The sequence below is a fragment of the Hipposideros armiger genome, unplaced genomic scaffold (assembly GCF_001890085.2).
Source record: "Hipposideros armiger isolate ML-2016 unplaced genomic scaffold, ASM189008v1 scaffold_675, whole genome shotgun sequence".
Lineage (NCBI taxonomy): Eukaryota > Metazoa > Chordata > Mammalia > Chiroptera > Hipposideridae > Hipposideros > Hipposideros armiger.
Genome location: NW_017732025.1, coordinates 687,719 through 699,764, shown reverse-complemented (window position 1 = coordinate 699,764; position 12,046 = coordinate 687,719). Strand labels below are relative to the sequence as shown.

At 37.5% G+C, this 12,046-nt stretch overlaps 1 long non-coding RNA gene across 2 annotated transcripts in view; it reads left to right on the top strand.

The window, feature by feature from the left end:
* LOC109372898 (uncharacterized) overlaps window positions 1-7,143 on the top strand; it is a 76,658-nt gene extending 69,515 nt beyond the window's left edge. Inside the window, exons 2-7 of one of the 2 annotated variants that reach the window (XR_002122120.1) lie at window positions 324-393; window positions 509-719; window positions 1,016-1,193; window positions 1,657-2,180; window positions 5,329-5,530; window positions 7,031-7,143. This is a non-coding gene — a long non-coding RNA (uncharacterized LOC109372898). Of the gene's footprint in view, window positions 1-323; window positions 394-508; window positions 720-1,015; window positions 2,181-5,328; window positions 5,531-7,030 lie in introns of both variants that reach the window. The other variant, XR_002122119.1, reaches the window with a different exon arrangement.
* The last annotated feature ends 4,903 nt before the right edge of the window (window positions 7,144-12,046 follow it).

Here is a 12,046-nt window from a genome sequence, read left to right as displayed (position 1 = left end):
TGTTAATGCTTGTACAGAATGATGGCAGGAAGACAAAATGGGTTTATTCCTTATTGGTTATTATTGATTGATGATAATTCTGTGGCGGTTTATGATATTAGGTAAAAACACATGAAACTGCTATTTGTGTAGGCAATTTTACATGGCTCTAGGAGACAATATATACATGTATTTTAACTAGTTCTCTGTATATCATTGTGATTCTGCTACAAATGTTTTAGATTAATACAGGTAATTTACAAATTGGAACTTGAAAGGCAGTATCTGTTTGTTCTCATTCTTACTCTGTTTTTACTTTTTTTCGTTGCTCCCTTACTTTCAAGGCTATGGAGGCTCTATAATCAGAACATCTCCTGATATTTGCCATTCTGTAGTCACTTGAGAGGTAAACAGGTAAAAACACAAATATTATTCAGTTATGTGTTAAAGTCATCTTTCGATCCTTGTAACAATAATTTAAACTTGTAGCTGTTCCTTTATGAATTTTTATGAATTCTTTTATTTACAGAGAAGACAATTCCATCACAGGAATATATTAGAAGTATTGAAATGCCTTTTCCGTCCCCACTTTTCCATATTTCTCCAGTTGCAGTTTCATCTGTACAGAAAAAGAGCTCTGGTAGCTTCTGCTGAGACTTTTCAGTAGGAAACACGACAAAAACAAACAAAAAAAAGAGCAACAGCTATTTTGAAGACTGACTTTCTAAAATTATATTCCGGTAAGTTAAACTTTAGATGTCATCCCTTATAGCAAAAGTAAACACATTTGATTTAGTCATGTTAATCAAAATGTATTTGCATTCAAGTGTTCTTATATACCAGTACTCCTGGATGGATTTAAATTATATTGACAGAAAACATCCATTTCCTCACATTTTCAAATACCAAGCAGGTTTTAGAACCTGGTCTACAGCATGGTTGTTTTTGGGGGGGTGGGAAAAAAATGTAATTCAGCCAAGGCTGATCTTGTTTTTCCTTTATTCTTTAAGCCAGAAGCAATTACTTTTCATTTCAGGATTAAGCAGCTGTAACATTGCCATTGGTCGCTGAGGCTCCTGGTTTCAGCATGTCTCCTTGGTTCCCAGCCAGTCCTGGGTGTTCAGGTAGCAGCTGTGGCTGGGAGTGCCTCTTCAGCCCACATTCCTTGGCTATGAATTTTGCAGCCCTGTTTATCTGATGAAGACCTCCCCATAGTGAGTTGCTCACGACATTGTCACACAGAACTTAATGAATGATATGGAAAGATACTGAGTATTTTTCCCCCTGGAATGCCAACCAATCCTGACTTTCCCAGTCCCTTCATTCTGGCTTATCACCACAAAGCCCTGGTGCTGAGACTCAGTGAGACCTGTCCTACAATACATAAACCAAATTCTCACAGGATGTCCATGAGTTCTCTCTGTGCGGCTGTCCCTCAAGCCTGTTCAGAGACTTTTCAACAACTACATTTGTCCAAACATTAACTCTCACATCTCTGCACTAATTGTTTACTTTAATATATACTTTTAATCTATAAATGCTACCACCAACTTCAGCACACAGAGACCTCTCTTCCTTCTCTTGAAACCCATGACTTTACTTGGGATAGTTTGGGATGGCTTTAGAGCATGGCTTTCTCACTATTTCCTGTGTCTTCATTTTATCTTCCCAAACCAGACTATAAATTTTTTGCAAGAAGAGACCCTGAAAACAAGTAACACGTTATATAGACAAATAGGAAAAAAAACAAAAAAACGAAAAACACATTTGGACAGAGGGAACTTTGTTGCTCTTAGTAAATCAGAAAATTTCCCTGAACATGTCCAGAAGACTGTAGATCATCTGCTGTAATATATGACTCGTTTCCCCTGCCTGCCCTCTGCTGGAACTGCTAACTGAGCAATAAGATGACCAAGGCAGAATATCGAATGGGAAAAGGAGAACAAGGGGCTTGTCTGACTGAAAAGCAAGTGAATAACTGTGGTTTTTGAGTCCACAGTCTGGGTCTTTGAAGCTCCTCAGTATGTGCCTTGGATAACTTAGCAGCCTCATCAGAAGACCCTTGACTGTTTCAGCCATGCACTGGGGTGTGATTCTGCCTATTAGCATGCGATGGACCAAATGACCTTGGGCATCCTCCTCTTCCTGTGTGCTTATTTTATCTCCAGAACAATTCCGTAGATGGCTGCAAACTGAGCCAGGTAATGGCCCCTCCCAAACACCAATGCCCTCCCTGTTCACCAGTCCCTCAAGCCTTCACCATCTTCATGTATAACAGGCATTTACAAGGATCTGGCGAGACTGCCAGCTTGGTAATGCAATGCAGGAGATAAGTGTGAAACTCTAGACCGGTTTCCTGTTTCGAAAGGCAGCAAGATGCGACAGCTGCTGAGGCAGCCCATTTGCCCTTGGAGAGGAGACGCAAGAGTGTCTGATCACTAGATGACCTCTCCCTCCTGCTGGCTCAGGAGTGCTGTGGGCAGTCCCCCAACCCCACTCTGGGTCAGGTGGCTGGATGTTATGAAAAAGAGGGAAATGCATGTGTTTTGCTTTTTTTAATTATTATTAAAAGAGGGCACTCTCTGGGGAGGCAGAATCCATTAGCTGAATCCATTTCAGTATCTATGGTTAATTCATTTAGGCAGCTTTAATGCACTTTTTATTATGTAGCCTTTAAGAGCTGTTCTGATAACTATCCATCCCATAAATACTAGTACTGCTTTATATGTAGAATATCCTTCATGGAAAAGCAAATCTAAATTATTATCCAGATATTAGTTTGCACACAACCCTGTCCAGACAATGCAAAAATGCTTCCTGTGCTCAGTATATCTCAAAGTGGGAAAAACTGCTCAGATATGACACTACATTTTATTATGTCAGTGGTTAAGTCATCCTGGTAGCTTCCCAAAACATAATTTTGAAAATAAGTTTTCCCATACTATGGATGGAATAATTGATTTCTGCATTTCATTCTATGAATTAAACACTAGACTTTGAATTACTAGAAGAAATAGCACAGTTAGCCAATAAACCTTTCTTACAAAATGACAGCATTTTCATTTATTGTATGCTTTAGCATTTATCCATGCCTAAGTTTTCATCAATCAATTTTCCATTTAAAAAAGATGTCTCTGAAAACAACAGTGAAGAAACACTGAGTTCCAAAAGCAATGTTGTGAAAGGCAGCAGGTCTAGCATTCTGGGCACATGTTCAACTAAATTATGGTCAATAACTCCGTGGCTCCAAGTATAAACCCATGTTTTTTGTGTTTGGTTTTTTTTTGCATGTCCACCTTATGAACGGACTCTCTTGGAATGTCAGAGTTTTAAAGAGAAAATATTTAAATTTCAGTATTTAAGAGGTGTGCTGTATTTGTTCAAAATTACAGCAACCTCCGATATTATTTTAAAATATTTATTCTGCCACTTTGACAGACTTCTACACTGCTCTTGGGTTTTAATTTTGTTTACAGTAGGGCATTTCAATAGTTGGCTTCAGATTAAATGAATCTTAGTACTTTGTGATGATTTTATTAATTAGCTACTTTTGAAAAATATTTTAAACTAAAACTTACTTCAAAATAGAAGCTCTAAGAATCACTACCACCAGATAAATGTTCATGTTAAATCATTTATTCATTTCACCCATTTAACAAAATTGTATTAACACATAGCAGGACTGACATCCATAGGCAAGACAAGCGTAGCACCAGAAGCCCACAATACAGGCAGGGGCCTGTGCAAATGGTTTAATTATTTTTAATTAGACAAAAAAAATGAGAGTTTAGGTTAAAGAAAATGTTTAAAGATTTCATATTAATATATTTGTATTTATGCCAACACGGTCAGAAAATATAATTTTTAATATTTTTTATGGAGAAAGAGGTCCACAAAGGCTAAAGTTCCCAGAACTCATAAAAAAAATCACAATGCAACCTATGCCAAATTTACCTATATCAGATTCTACAGATAAAAAATGAGTAAGATATAATTTCTATGTCCAAAGCACTCACAGTTTAATGAAGAAAATGGACATAAAGCAGTTCATAATGTGGTTTTCTTGAAGTTGTTTGAAACAGTAATTAAAGCTTGAAGAACATAAGAGTTTTAATACAAAATGTTTTTAACATGTAGACCTGGTTTTATTATTCTTTCAGTTAAACTTATACAAAAATAGGGTTCATGTGTGTTTTAATGCTACATAAGCAGCGTGATTCTATGTTTGTTCATTTCAAACACCTCTGATATTGCCATCCAGATCTGTAAGTCAAAATGTCCCCATTTTATAAGGACACTTCATCCACAGGGCCACAAAGGAAACGGCAGGCCCTCGGCATTGACGGTCCAATGAGAAAAATGAGAAATGAGGTTCGATCCTCCCTAGCTTAGCAGAGCTTACTTATGTCCTTCTGAGTTTTATTGAGGCTTCAGAAGTGAAACAGAATCTTGGCTGCACTTTCTGTCTTCATAAAATTTCTCATTTATATACGATTCAGCATTTTTTTTTTCAGTTACTGTTTCTAATGCCATAATTGGGGTAGTCAGAATATTCTTCATAACCTAAATCTTCCTTGTTAATATTTGGGCTCACTTCCATAACTGTGGTTGTCAATTGGAAAATGATTTTTGATCATTTTCTATTTATAGAGCAGCTTCACCTGAAGTGTCTTATTACACACACAAAAGCTTGTTGAGTAAGTAGGGCATCATAGGATCCTGGAAAGAGCACAGGCTCAGAGGCTCAGACAAACCTGGGTATGAATCAGAATTCTGTCACTCAAGCTGTATTCATTTAACCTCATTACATCTCAGCTTCCTCATCTATAAAATGGGGATTATTACGCATGTGTTGCAAAGTTGCTGAGGGAAATAAATTAAGCATTAGGCCAGTACCTGGAATATAGTTGATGCTAATAAGTAGATGCTATTATTATTTGCCATAGTTTACAAATTAGGAAACTGAAACACACACATATTAAGTGACCTTGGACAGTGTCAAGGGGTGAGGGCATCCAGTTACTACCGGAAAATTGCAGCCTTTTGATCAAGGAGAATGAGGCTGTAGGACACAAAGAAAGTACAGAAGCAAAAGGTACAGAAAAAGCACTGACATAGAAGCAACCAGATAATCAATATATAGATTTATTGAGCACCTTATAAGCATAAGGTATTGTGAGCCACATGACAGAATCCCAACTTGCCCACACAAAAAATAAAATTTATTGGCTGCTGTAATCCAAACACAAGATTTAGAAAACTGGTCCTGAAAATGTCTGAAAAGGTCCAGGAACACTTTTAGGGTTCACACTCTCTATTTCTGACTATTGTTTCTGGTTCTCTGCACAGATGGCTTTCTCCATGCCATGGAGAACAAGGCTCCTAGCAACCTTGGTCTCTCTCCTCATCCTATAAGCAATTCTACTAGCAAAGAAAGAAGATTTCTTGCCCTTTAGCTCTAACCTGAAAAAGATTCCAAGAGTTATTTGTGTTGAATCAACTTAAAGTCACATGCTTCTCCCCAAACCAATCACCAAGCCAGGAAGATGAGGTAATATGATATGTCTAATCAAACCCACATTGTCAAGATTACTCTTGAAATTAGAACATTTGTTTGTTTGCTTGTTTGTTTCAGGGAGGGAGGTGTATTGAGCAAGCAAAGATAATAGCCTTTATCTTGTATAAGATGTAATAAAGAGATTAACATTTTAATGATAGAGTTGGTTTAAAGAGCCAAATGACTAGAATCTGAGGATGTCTGGCTAAGGTACCACAAGGCCCAAGTGGACATGTCATGTGGAATTTTCAGCCCCAAAGGGAAGCCTATCATACTTTTGTCTCCCAATATGTTAGCTCATAGAGTAAAACTGAAATTTTTTTCTTAATATGCATACCTTTTAACGGAGAAAATTATAAACACCTGAGTACTGTCTCGAAAGAAGCAGAACTCTCTAAAGAGGGTGATTGGAGGTTGGACCACAGGCTGACATCCCTGTTGTTTCAAAAACTGCAGGATATCTTCTGCTGTGGGAATGCCTTATTCCAACAGCTTGTTTAATGCTTTTCCTTCCTGTGGAGTAGGCTGCAAATGGGAGCTCATAACAACTTATAAATTGAATTGTATAGTAAATGAACTTCCCTTAAAGCCTTTGCTGAGGTTATTTAAGACATCAAACTGTTTGCTCTTGGCTCCAGTACTTCAGTGTCTACTCACCCTTATATTAGTGAGAGGACTATTGTATTAGAAATCTGGGAAGCTTGTGACTGGGTGAAGAGTCAGTTTTGTGACTCTTTATGCCAACATCATCTCCCCACTCAGTTCACATTTCTCCTGCTTGAGTTGAGCCCTCAACTCAAGGTTATCTTGATTCCTTGTAGATCTTTAGTCATAAATCTTTCTAAACTATTTTTACTTAAAATGTTCATGTCTTTTTACCAACTCATATTGTCTTCTTTCTGTCACGTCCAGCGTGGCAAGGGCAAATGGGACACGAGAGGGGCGACGCAGATTGAATAAATAGACAGAGACAGAAGTAAGATTTAAGTGCGAGACCAAGGGACTCAGCCTTCAGAGAGTCAGACTGAGCCACCGAATCGGGTCGACGCTTGGTTTTTATTGAGAAGTAAAACTGCTGTTGATCAGATTAACATCCAGTTTGAGGTCTGTGCCTCAAAGCCTTATCTATTAACATATCCATTATGTTCCAGCATATGCTATGCCTTCACATATCCACCACATAGCCCCAGGACACCTTGTTACTGTGTCCTCCCAGAGGAGATTAGCCGTTGGCGTCCCAACAGGTCCCAATTCACCTTGAGACACTCCTCAGAGGGAGTCTTATCGGCCTCTGGTCATACCGAGGCACTCCCTCAGAGAGATTACTGCCTCCGGTCATACCGAGGCTTTTCTCTCATAGCTAATGGGATTAGAGGCTAAATGCGGGGGGACGTGTTCATAGAATTCGGCTGTCAGGCAACATCTTTCTAACTCAAAATTAGAGAGACGCCTACTGTTTTCCAGCACTAAATTCTCCCTCTTTCACTTCCTTAGGAAAGTAACTCCATCCATTACTTCATCTTCCATTTGCATTTGCAATTATCCTTCACCACTGCTTTTTTCTCCACTTATCTACCTACAAGACTATTCCCTTGAGATATCATCAAAAGAGGTAACGTATGTGGAAGTACTCTGTTACTCTAAAGTGGAATATAAATATGAAATAGCATTGTTAAAGAGCCAAAAGACTAGAATCTTGATTTTACTTTCTCACTATCAACTCATTACTTGATGTCTTAAAATCTGACCTTTGCCTCTTAATATACTGTTTGCAGGGGTCATATCTTTGTTTATTTTTCTTCTAGCCTGTGATGTAATTGACTATACCTTCCTCTTTTGGTTTCCATAGGCTCCCTACCTTGGTTCACCTTCTCTCTCTCTCTGATCACTCTTCTCTCTCCTTTCATGCTCATCTTTTTCCTTCTACCTTTGAATGTAATTGATCTCCATTGTTCTGTCCTTGCTTCTTCTTCCATTGCCCTCTCCCTCTTGTTCTCATCAGTACTTCTTGAAACAACCCCCAGATCTCTCTCTTTCCTTCAACCTGTTTAAATACCTGCTGATAATTTTAACCTACATATCTCACTAGCTCCCAAACATAGTGTATATAAAAGTAAACTCTTACCCTGTCCTAAATATCCTCCACCCTATCTCAGCCAACAGTGTTACTTTTCTACCCAGTCATCTAGGCTTGAAACCTTGGTTCCATCTTTGATTCCTCTCTCTCCCTTATCCCTGAATCCAATTTCAGCCATATTGCAAAGACCCAATGTTCTATTCACCTTCACTCTGTCTCTCCCCTCTGCCTTCTCTTCCTTCAGGCAGGAATAGTTCAGGCTGCTGGAGTAGTACACAGTCTATTATTTTGCTTTCAGTGTGGTTATCCAGAAATATTTTATGGCCATACATTTTTTCTCTTCCTTATTCTTGGTTCTTGCCCTTTTCTGGGCTAAACCACATTTCAACTTTCTTCATAGAGATCATTAAATATTCTTCTACTCAAATACTCTTCTCAGAAGCTAAATATACACTAATGTGTTTAGACTAGCCTGTATAACATGTCTAGTAAATAACAGTCAAGTATAAATTGACCATTATTAATAAACAATGACATAAAAAATATATTTCATAACTATATTTTTTAATACAATTTACATCTTTAAATACAGTCAGTGTCTTCATATTAAGAAAACATTTCAACCATATATAATTTAGAAAGCTGATCTTTTGAGGACCTAATGATTGGCGAATGAATGTGCACTAAATGTATTGCTTGGGTTTAGATACAATTCCAGCAATCATCAGAATATAATATAATTCTAGCTTATGTGTAACCTTATCAGAAATACCACCTTTGATTCTCTAAGACTCATGTCCTCTTACTTTATTGCTGCAGATCCCATTAACAAGGAATAAAGCACAGCTTCAGTTTTCCTGGTTTCAACATGAAAGATATATGATGTAACAACAGCACCCTGTGCAGCTCTAAAAAGAGCAGAAAGGCTCTTTAGTGTTTATATGGAAAGATCTCTGTTATGAACAGAATGTTTGTATCCCCCGCCCCAAATTCCCATGTTGAAGCCCTAATTCCCAATGTGACGATATTTGTAAATACGGCCTCAGGGAGGTAATCAGGGTTAGATGAGGTCATGAAAGTGGTGCCCTCGTGATGGAATTATTGTTCTTATAATAAGAGACACTAGCAAGCTTGCTGTCTCTCTCTGCCAAGTGAGGACACAGTGAGAAGGTGGCTGTCTGCAAGCCAGGAGGAGAGCTCTCAGAACATGAACATGCTGGCACCCTGATCTCAGATTTCCAGCCTCCAAAACTGTAAAAAAAAATAAATAAATTTCTGTTGTTTAAGCCATCCAGTCTATGGGATTTTGTTATGGCAGCCAGAGCTGACTAATACAATCTCCAAGATTAATTTTAGGTGGGGAAGGAAGGGTGCCAAAATAGTGTACTCTCAGGGTGAAAAAAAAAAGAAGAGAAAATAATCTATACTTGTACAGACTTGTATATATATTTTTAAAACCCTGGGAATTAAGTGAGAACCTAATAATGTTGGCTACTTGTTTTGGGGGGATAGAAACTTGGCAGACAGAAAGCAGGAGTGGAAAGGAGACACTGCTATATTTCTTTTTATACTTTTTGATGCTCGAACCATGTGAATGTGCTACCATTTCAAGAAATTAAGTAAGTAAAATGTATTTAAAAATAATAACAAAAACATTTTACTTGGAAAACAAGATTATATTGAAAGAAGATTGCTGATTAGCAGAATAATTATAGCATACATTGACATTTGATGCAGGCACAATTTGAAGAAGATGAAGGAATACGAGCAATTGTATTAAATTGCTCTCTTGGTCTATTTTTTAATAATCCCCATGACAGTGTAGACAATGCTTATCTTCTACTTCCCTTTCCTTGGATCTGCATTGGTTACTGCCAGCAGAGCTGACGTACCCCATATGACATGCACTTGATTGAAAAGTGACGATGGTCACCCGTTTGCAAGTACTCTCTCAGTAATGCCTGTATTGTCCCTGAGAGTAAAGCCTTCTCCTTCATCTTCCCTCAGTTGGTGGTTCTGTATTCAAAGACAGCAACTGCTGAGAAAAAGACCTAGTCATTCATTTGAAAGTCAATGCCTCTTCTGTGGACAAAGATGTAACTTTTCTTACAACTTACTTCAGTCAATTAAACATCCAATTGTTTTAGGAAAATTATGCCTTCTACCCCAGAGTGTTATCCTCAAATGTAATTCTGATCATTTCATTTCTGTTTAACATCTATTAAAGATTTCTTCTCCATTTGTCCTCTGGCCTCTATCTACCTCTCTGCTCTCACCTACTCATTTTGAGTGGTTTTGCCATGACTGAAAAGTGCCTTTCTACCTGTCCCCATGCCTTCTTAAATGCCGTTTCCAAAGCCTGGACCACCCTTCTATTTGTTCCTTCTGATGAAGCCCCTCCAAATGGAGTTGAGTGTTTTTCCCACCATCACCCTATATTTATTGAACATCATCGAGGTTGTCTATGTACTTGTCCCTTCCCATCAGATTCAAGAAGTTCAGGAGGCATAGCTATTCATTTTGCTTCCCCAATGCTGGCATCCAGGAGGCACTTGATGGTTGAATGAATGAATAAATATAAAGTCTGGCTGAAATGTTAAAGACAAAAATACCATAGTACCCTATAAGAAAATCCTAAACAATGGTTAGGGAAAATGCTTTATAGGAAGATTCTAACTTTCTGCATCGTAAGTGTTATTCGGCCTCTGATTGACTTGTAAGAGTTAAATTCTGTCAGGACAATTCTCCACGAGCCTTTTGATTTTTTTTTTGGAAAGCTTTCAATGAAAAAAAATTTTTGTTATTTTTTAGGGGCCAGAAGGACTCATGTCTTGTTAGGGAGACCACTTCATGGATGGTTTAGAGGCCTGACCACTGCACCGTACATCTGAAGCTGCCGTTGAATAATATTATATGTCAACTATAATTTAATACATATATAGTCATGGGACATGGAGTATAGTGTGGGAGTGGAATCAATGGAATCGTTATAGGTAGGTATGATATCAGGGGTGGGGGGCAGTGGATAGGAGGGGGGTTATCACTTTGTAAGGGGTGAAAAAGATAACTATTGCATTGTTTTGTACACCTGAAACTAATTTTTAAAAAAAAGTGAAAAAAAAAGTGTGTGTGTGTGTGTGTGTGTGGTTTGAAAACTCTGCTGGACACCCCCATACTAAGGCATCTATCTCTTTGAGGATATTCTCTGTTTAAGAGCATTTTATTTCTAACGTTTTAAAGCATGGACGGTTGCTCTCAATCAGTGGACTTTCATTCTTATCTCTAAAAAACCATACTTGTTATGCTTTGCAGTAAAGTCACATATCTATAGAAACACCCTGTGGCAGTGAGCCTTTGGCTAGGAGTTCAGGTCCACATTTGCTTGCCAGAGAGCAAGAGTGACAGCAGGGTCAACCCTACCACGTTGTACTTAGATATCTCTCTTATGTGTCTTCCTCAAACATATTCTTTTAAAATGTTGTGAAATTTTTAGAAAACAAATCATGAATATTTTCTAGCTGAAAGAATTCACTTTGCAAATGAAAGGGTCTGATTTTGGAGGATTTCAGCTGTGTCAGTAAGGCACTAGTGAGACAGATTTTAGAATTAATCCCATTATCTTGTATTAATTCAGTTTACCCTGAACAGAGTAGATATAATAAATGCTTGAACTCCAATTATTCAGGCATGCTTGTATAAACATGGCTTCATGATAATTTGTTTTCAGAATTCACTGACTTTAATTATCCTACTGATGCTGTTGAAATCTGTCCATTGATATATTTAATGTATTAGTGTTCATTTTCTATAGTATCTTGAGATCTAATGTGCAGCATGGTGACTGTAGTTAATAATACCATTTTGTATACTTTCCAGTAGATTTGCAAAGAGAATAGATTTCAGGTGCTCTTGCCACAAACAAACAAACAAACAAACAAAAGTAAATGTGTTAGGAGATAAATATATACTTAGCTTGAATATAGTAATTTCACTATGTATATGGATATCAAAACATCATGTTATACTCCTTTAATATATACAATTATTATTTGAAAACAACAACAACAAGATTTGCAATAGATTGAATGCAGAAGGGGATGTAAGAACCCAGCTGTCCTCCATTTTTCAGAAAAGGAAAATAATGCCACTCGGTATGTGTTGTTTGATTTGGAAACTATGGTTAATTTTTTTTCGTAAAACTATATTATTTGTGCTTACCTTGGATAAATCTAAACATAATTTATAACAATGAACACTGTCACAAGCGTAAGTTCAATATACATTTGAGCACAACCCTGACATTTTTCTCAATGAAAATAGCACATTTGCTCTTAGCGACGTGGCTGAAGACAAAACTTAAATCCAACAGAATTTTCTGGACTTTAGTTCTGATGCCATTTCTTTCAAGGTTTGGAGATAAAAATAATAGGAGT